A 9,116-nucleotide genomic window follows, 5' to 3' on the forward strand; every position below is an offset into this window, starting at 1 on the left:
AATTAATCCTAGAGGTAGAATTAATTAAGCTCACACTCACAGGAATTTGAAATGAATTATCAATGATATTGATTTGGCCCAAATTATTTAATTCCAAATCTATCTCAATTCGGCCCCATTTTGAAGACTTCACATCATTGGACCCTTATAGATCGTGGCACATAACTGATTCGGTTATCTTCTCCAAGAGATTATTGGCAGCCTCTTCAACTATTTCCTCTACCATCCTACCAAGCTTAGAATCAGTTGGGCTTGGTTGCCTTTAGAATCCCTTCTTAGCCTTCAACCCAATTCTCCTATTTCCTCTAGCCTCAGCCAAGAGGGCCTTTTGGCTCAAATCATTCTGATTTCTTGTTAGTGTTTAAACGTTGTAACCCCCAACTTATAATTGGCTTTATTATTATGGCAAATTAGATAGGTTAGGTTTAGTGTTATTTAGTGTACTAAGCGAAGATATGACGGAACAAACACTATACCAGAGTCTTGGAAACTAGCCGTTAGACTACACTTACTTATCTGAGAACAATTGGTAGAGCACTTATAGTGTTTGAGGTTATTTTACAAGAAAGTCCTTATCTCCTGATATACCTCAAAGGGTAAGACAGTAATTCATTACTTGGAATATCTTAAAGGATTACTTGTCTTCCAAGAGTCAGGGTGGTATACATTAGAGAGATGATTCAAGGGATAATATACAATAGATGATCTTCAACATCTGAATCACAAGAAACTCTCTTTATACTCCTAAAAGGACCACTATGATATATTATCTTCTGAAGACTTTATTGTTGATTGGAGTTTAAGAAACATAGTTGATAAGTATTACAGGTTAAAAAAATGTCATTTTGCTGAGGATTGGGGGTTATGGCATGCAATATGCGATCACAAAACTAGGCACTAGCATAAGGAGATCAACAAAAAACTAAGCAAACAACAACAAGGTAGAACAGACACATATGGACAAGAGATAAATACAAAATAAAGAAATATGATTCAAGCAAGGGGGCATTATCAACTAGATGCTTCAACAACCTACGGGGTTAGGGAGAACAAATAACCAAGAATTCAAAGGGGAATGCACTTAAGTATCCTAGTCTAAAGCCACTTCCGTGAGCAAATATACAAGGATTAGAACAAGGAGTTGTCCCACTCTCGTAGTGTACCAATTCCAAGCCCATCAAGTACACAAAACATCATAACCCCCAATTTTCCCTACTTTCATAGGAGCAAAACGGGTTTATGCAAGGGGTGGCTCGAATTCATCACCCAACTCACGTTAAGGCAATGAGTCCTCCAAATACATGCCAATGAATGTGTACATCAAACATTATCAAGATATTAACACAAAACCTTCACAAACACATGAACCCTAGGTTAGAGTTCTTCCCCCTTTTTGCAATAATCACAAATTAAGCATAAAGACAGATAATACAACCCTAACTCAAGCCTAAAAGCTAACTACTCACACATTATAAGCATAAATAAAGCAAAAGCACAAGTAATAAATATAAACATTACAAAGGAAAGAGATAAGGGAAAGAAAGCTTCTCTATTAAAATAGATGGTAGAATCTTGAAATCCAAGTGTAAATCCTTCAATACAAGCTTCAAATATGTTTAGAAACCTAAATCTACGTTTAATCTAACCTAAAAATATGAAAGGAAGTGAAAGAAAATGACTAGGGTTCGAACGGGGTCGAAAACCAAGTTGAAAATGCTCAAAATGAGCTTAAATATAAACAGAGCGGGGTTGGCACGGCTAGAGCGAGATTAGCACGGCCGTGCCAAAATCAACCCAAAAATCTGAAGTTACTGCCCGATTGACACGGCCTCAGGCACGACCATGCACTTGGCCGTGTCTTTTGACCTTCAAAACTTCCAAACTAGGCTTAATATTCTTCATTAGAGTTGTAGCCCTTCGAGTCTTATTTTTAATGGAGCACGAATTATCTCATTTGGACATTTCTAGGCCGAGATATGGTCCAGATACTAAGACGTCGACGTGTAATGCGAGAATTGCAATGTCTTGATATTTTGCTTCTCTTTTGTTTTGATTTGCCCAAATGACAAAGACCATTGAAAATACCACTCTTAGGCTCCCTTTGAAGTGTTACATTCATCTCCTTAGCTTCCTATTTGGCTCTCATGGACTCCAAATGCATCTAAAATTCTCCATTTGACTCGAATGCCCGCAAATTGCATGAAAAATACTTATCTTTGCTCCCAAAGCTTTCCAAACAAATCTCTTTGCAAAATAACACAATTTAGTCCTAATCTCGTAACATTTGGAATGATCTATAAGCAAAATGACTTAGTGAAATGGGGGAAATATAGACAAATAAACACTTACCAAGAAGAAAATTGAGAAACAATAGAGTGAAGTTGAATCATTGAGCCGTATTCCATGCAACTATGGTGCAGTGAAGAGTGAGTTAGCGAGTCAAAAAGCAACAGTGTGGATCTCTAAGAAAAGATTTCGTGGACTACTGATTACACATATCTCCGTCCTCGACAATCCGCTATAGCTTCTACATACTGGGTCTTTACCGTGTGTGGCACACATTGGGTGAGAATGAATTCTCTTACCTTCTGTATGAATTGATAATGAGATAGTGGATTGGACACACTGATGGGTACCAAGACGTAGATATTGGTGTATTGAACTGGTAAACAATACCCTATATCATTTACTACTTTTTGCATGTTTTAATTAATCAGTGTTGTATGTTATTTTCATTTTTTATTTTGTTTCCACGTAAGACATACACCATCGGTTATTTAATTAACCGACGTTGTATCTTATTATTTCACTTTTAACATCGGTTTTTCAAAAAACCAACGTTATATGTTGTTTATGTAGTAGTGAACATAGAGGCTCTCTTTCGCGCATAGAGAAGGGTGTGTAAATCAAATCTCAAAATGAGCCCAAAAAGTTTCGACTCATATACACCCGTGACCTAGATAAATCAAGGTTTTGTATACTTTTCAAAATTTTCCCAAATGTTGAGAATAAAAATCCTACTGCTTGGATAAGCACAAGTTGAGGGAACTCATGCTACTCGAAGCAACACAAGTTGCGCAAATCTGTGTTGCTCAAAGTAGTAGAGGTTTTCATAAACTCGTGGTGCTCGATGCAGCACAGCTTCGTGCGAAACTTATGCTACTTCGAAGCTGGAATAATATAGCTTTACAAAAACTTTTGTTGTTTGGGAAGTAGTAAAAGTTTGCAAACCTCACAGGTCAGTGGAATCTTTATGCTCAAAACCCCGATTCAAGTAGTCATTTATTTGGGACCTCCCAAGGAGCAGGAACTGCCATTCTAACGCTTCTCGGGGGATTTCATCCACAAACGCAAAGTTTATGGCTGAACGATATTGCACACCATCATTTAGCTATTACATTTATTTTTCTCGTTGCTGGTCATATGTATAGAACCAATTTCGGGATTGGGCACAGTATGAAAGATCTTTTAGATGCACATTAGTGTTCGTAATAAGTCATACTATTTTTCTCAAACTTGTGATGTATCTCCTTTTTTTTTCTTCTATTCTTAATGAGGCAAACTAAAAATTGTTGAGTTAATTATGATCAGTTTCATAATTAATTATGATCAATTTGAATTTTTATTATGAGAATTAACTTTGATACGATTTTATATGATTAATTTTACATATTTTGAGAGTTACAAATTGAATTTTAAATTCAATTTTGAATGCATTGATTCTAATGAATTCCACTTATTCTACAAATACATGTGGTTCAATAGAATAATTTAACATGCTAAAACATTATTTTTATATCTAAAATTCTGAGAAATCTTTCTTCCAACCTCTCTTAGGCTGTGTTTGGAAACCCGAAAAATGATTTATGGAAATCATTTTTTGAGTTTCTCATGTTTGGATACACATGGAAAACCCAGTCAACATAAAACTGGGAAAAATCATGCCAAAATGACGGAAAATGCACTTGCATCGTCGCCGGCTTTGTTTCCGCAGTAGAAACGAGAGCAGTTCTCTGGTTGGTGGAATCCAGAGCATTGCTCTTGTTTCCAGGGGGGGAAGGGTTTTGTTTTTTGTTTTTTTTTTTAATTATAATTTTATTTACTTAAAAATATTATTTTTATATTATTATAAATATTTTAAATAAAATAATAAAAATATATAATTATACAATTCTACTCATTTTCCAAAAAAAATGAACCAAACAAACAAAGACAGCTTTTCAGAATACATCCAAACACGAAAAATGAATCTATTTTCCAGAAAATGAATATATTTTCCGTAAAACGACTCATTTTCCAGAAGTTATTTTCCTACTTTCCAAACACAACCTTAAGCTCTTAAAAGTGTTCCTTTTGTTCACGTTCGTTCACTGAAAGCTATATGTTTGAGTGTTCGAATATATTGTTATAATCTATTGTATTATGAGAAATTATGCTTCAATGCTCTGATAACCATAAAAAAATGTGAGTTTTGTTTTTTTAAAAAGTGTGTTTCGCACGCCTTAAATAACTGTTTTTTCTTTGTTTAATTTTTATTTTCAAATATTTGTGATAAATACCCAACAAAATTCATGTTAATATTATTATGTGGCATTAGTTTTGTAATTTTAAATGCTTAAATTGAAATTTCAAAATTTGAAATGGGTTGACCCATTTATCCACTAGTCCACCATTATGTGGCTTTACAAAAATTGTGACCCATTTAAAAATTGGTCGACCCAAATGAACCATTTTTGTTAATTCATGACCTACTTTCCAATTGTTATACATGCAATGTACGAGTGTTTGCCTTGCATTGTGGATCTTGACAAATTATGATCCACACAGCTGTGTGGATCATGATAAAATGTACATTTTTAATGTACTAAATGTACATTATTTTTATAATATAAAAGTAATGTACATTCAGTACACAAATAATGTATATTCCCTGAATACAATGTACATTATTTTTATATTGAATGTACATTATTTGATAGCGTGGTCCACACAGCTGTGTGAACCATGGTCCACACAATAATGATTGGTGGATCTTGATCTAAATGATATTCAAATTATGTATTTGTATTTAACATACTATGTAATTTTACTATGTATTTGTCAAATGAAACTGTAGAAGAATTAAAATGATACTTTGGCATTACTATAATAAAACTAGTATGTGGAAAATGAAACTAAAAAATAAAACAATATTATCAAAATGAAATTTATTTATATGTATCGTGGTCCACAGTAAAATTTGCCCACCAATTATTTTCTCATAAATCCCTATTATTCCATTATTTTTGCCATGAAGATAATATGAATAAACTCATTAATTACTATGCAAGAATAACCATTATCCTACCATGCATGAATGGTAAAGAAATTCATAAATCTCTTGTTATGAATTCTATATTGTATTTTATTAAAAAAAAAAAAAAAAAAAAACAACTTCATAATCAAAGAAAGAGATGTTCAAGCTTGATAATAGTACCTCTACTAAACGTTTCAAATAACTTTACAAATTAAAATATACTAATTTGGCCTCTACAACATACATGTACTAATAGATCCATAATATAGTGAAATTTGACTTAGTTTAACATAGAATAATACATTATTTTCACACTTTCATTTCCACATTAAAATTTGTGTGTCTTATTTACTTTATGAATAACCCTTCGTTAAATTAGTTCTATCAAATCTATCTTCTTCTTTTTTTCATGTTTCTCTTTAAATTTTTTGAGTATTACTGATTCTATTACATTTTACTTTTAAGTTATATTTAACTTTATATATATATATATAGTCATGATCAGGTGCGGCCGTGCGGTTCACACCACTCAATGTTACGAAATACACCACTCAATGTTAAGAAACACACCACACAAATATGCACTATGGTGTGTTTCTTAACATTGTGGTGTGTTTCTTAACATTGAGTAGTGTATTTCGTAACATTGAGTGGTGTATGACCGCACGGGAGAGTACGATCGCACCTGAAATTATATATATATATATATATATATATATATATATATATATAAAATTATTACATACCCTTTTTATTAACTCGTATTAGGGTCAATCAATTCATGACTTGCTAGTTAAGAAAAAATTTAAAAAAAAAAGTTTTTAGATAATTTGACGTTAAGGATTGAGGTTAGGTGATAATTTGAATGGAGAAAATAGTAATAATGTATTCCATAAAGAATTGAAAGGATATAATTTAAAATAGGTATAGCTTGAGAGTGGCTGAGTAATCCTCATTCCTCATCAGTGATCAATAAATTAAAGTGGTTGGCAAGCAAGGCATGTTATAGGGAGGGAGGGTAATGGGTGAAATCTTTGGATTCTAATCCCTATTCACTATTCATATTTCATATATGGGACCACACTTCTCATTATATCATCCTCTAATCTTTTGCCCATACGTTTACGCTCTATTTATGGTACATATTTGAGTGGGTGCCTAGCTAATAGCTATATACCATGTGCAACTCTTTCTCATTTTTACTATTTTTTTTAATTTTTTTTTTCACAAGGAAAAATCATGTTGCAATTATATTGTATCTGCACGGCTTCTCGGTTTGGTAAGGGCATTTTAAGAATTTATTATTATTTATTTTTAGTTATAATTATTGTGAATTATGACGTTCCTGTATAAATGAAAGTATTGATTTTCACCTTGACTACAATTATCAACAATAATATTACGTACAATGAAGGAAAAGACAAAGGAAAAGAGAGAGAATCGACAATCAATCTTTATTATTCTTTATCCAACTCAATATATACAAGGTTCTTTCCGAATTATAGTAAACTAATAAGACTATAATGATGATGCATTTTATCAGAGGATAAAAAGTTCTTAGCAATGTCCATATATATTTTATTTATAATTAATATATTAGATTTTATTATTCTTTATTCAACTCAATATATGCAATGTTCTTTCAGAGTTGTAGATTGTAAACTAATAAACTATAATGATATGATGACGCATTTTATCAGGATAGAAAGTTCTTAGCAATGTCCATATATATTTTATTTATAATAAATAAATTAAATTTTAAATTTTTGTCAGAAAAATGGTCAAATAGGCTCTTAAACTATATTCTCAAGTGCGTCCGCCTCCATAAGCGTTTTTGCCTCCATGCGTCCGCCTCCAAAAGTGCGTCTGCCTCTATAAGCGTGTTCGCCTCCATGCGCCCGCCTCCTCAAGTGCGTCCGTCTCCATAAGTGTATTCGCCTCCATGCGTCCGACTCCATAAGCGTGCAGTGTTCGCCTTCTGCGTCTGCCTCCATAAGCGCGTTCGCCTCTATGCGTCCGCCTCCAAGCATTCGCGCATGCATGGCAACTTCATAATAGGCAGAACCATGTCCATATGTCGCGGCAAATATAACGTGGCTAGGTTTGATGGTAGAATGACGCTCTACATAGGTTAATTATGATTTTTTTTAATAACTAAGTTCTAAGGGCTCATGTTTTGTGCACTAAACTCCAAAAAGAATAGCTTATTTCTCTCGTAAGTGACACTACACTATGTGTTTGCCCCAACTCCGAAAATATTAATCAAGAAGTTCATCAATAATTATATGTTCTCATTAATTGTATGTTAATCAAGTAATGAAATATTTAGTCTACTTTAATTGTATAACTGTTGTACTTTTATCCTTTAGTTAAAATTTTTGTTGTTTAAAATATAAGTCACTTATACAATTATGGGAAGAAGGATTAGAGTGACGAATCATCTCAAGTATTTTTTTTTTTTTTTTGAGTACCATCTCAAGTATTTCGATTACCCTTTCAAATGCAATTTTAGATTGTAACGGGAAAAGGCGTGGGACGACGCCGTATTTGCTTGGGCGAGAGAGCTCGTTGTCGCGAAATTCCCCGTGATCCCAACAGACAAATTGCTTTGATTTCAGTTTTCAGTTTTCGGATCGGAGGAGCGCGAAAGGACTATTTTGCCACTGTGGTTTCCGGTGCGCAACATTCTTGCGACTTGTGACTTTGTGTGTTTCTTCAATCCCTGCACCCTAAATCCAACGCACACCAAAATACGCGGGGTTGTTACTATGTGTCCTTTTTTGTCCACCAACAAAATTAATAGAATTATTATTATGTGTTTTATATTTTGAGTTTTTGTGTCTTGTATTATGAAAGTCTGTACATGAAACAAATTAGTAATTGTGTCTTATGTTACGAATTTGTGTGTCTTTGTATTGTAAAGTTTTATACCTATGCACACAAATAATATACCTAAATCAGATTTGAAAGATAAGTAAATATATAACATGTATATGTGTTGTATTGTAATTTTTTGTGTCTTATGTTATGAAATTTTGTACTTATGAGTATGAATTTTATATCTTCTCGTTTCAATTCAGGTCCATAATACAATGTGGACCTCGTCAATTGTTAGGTTGATTACGCAGTAATAAATAATACAATGTGGACCTTGTCAATTGTCAGGTTGATTACGCAATAATAAATGAAGATAGCAAAGTAGAGATTAGGATTAGCAGGGGAATTAAGTGAGTGTTAATAGCAAATAATGCAGACAAAAGCTAGAAATGAGTGAGTCAAAGGAAAGGTTGGTTGAGGCTACTAATGGTAATAGGGGGGGAGGTGGTACAACAGTATTAGGATCAGAATTGCCATTAATTTACCCAGTCCACTAGAGGTTACTGTATTTATTACCCACATGACTCTTAGTGGGGATGGGAGTGGGGTCACCACTCTGCACCAATCTTAACCATGAATGATTAAGATTAGAAACAGAAACCAACCAGGGTCACAATCCACAATTTTTTTATGTCCACAAACCACCAAGATTTTTATTAATTTTATCTACACTCCACATACACTATACACCTATACACCCAACACAACTCCCCGAATGTTTAATCTCCAATTCTAAAGACCCTCACACCCCAACCTGACAAAATATATAAGAGAAAGTAAATTACAAAAACTCAATAGCTCAGTAAATAATATCAGTGTGCACAATAAATCTGTCTACTCTAAACATAATCTGCATACTACCAGTACTAAATTTTGAACCTTACTACCTACTAAACTATTGAGTTAAGCCTATATAGACCAGTATGCCCTCACCCTGCTCCCT

Source organism: Ipomoea triloba, chromosome 12 (genome assembly GCF_003576645.1).
Source record: "Ipomoea triloba cultivar NCNSP0323 chromosome 12, ASM357664v1".
In the NCBI taxonomy this organism is placed as follows: domain Eukaryota; kingdom Viridiplantae; phylum Streptophyta; class Magnoliopsida; order Solanales; family Convolvulaceae; genus Ipomoea; species Ipomoea triloba.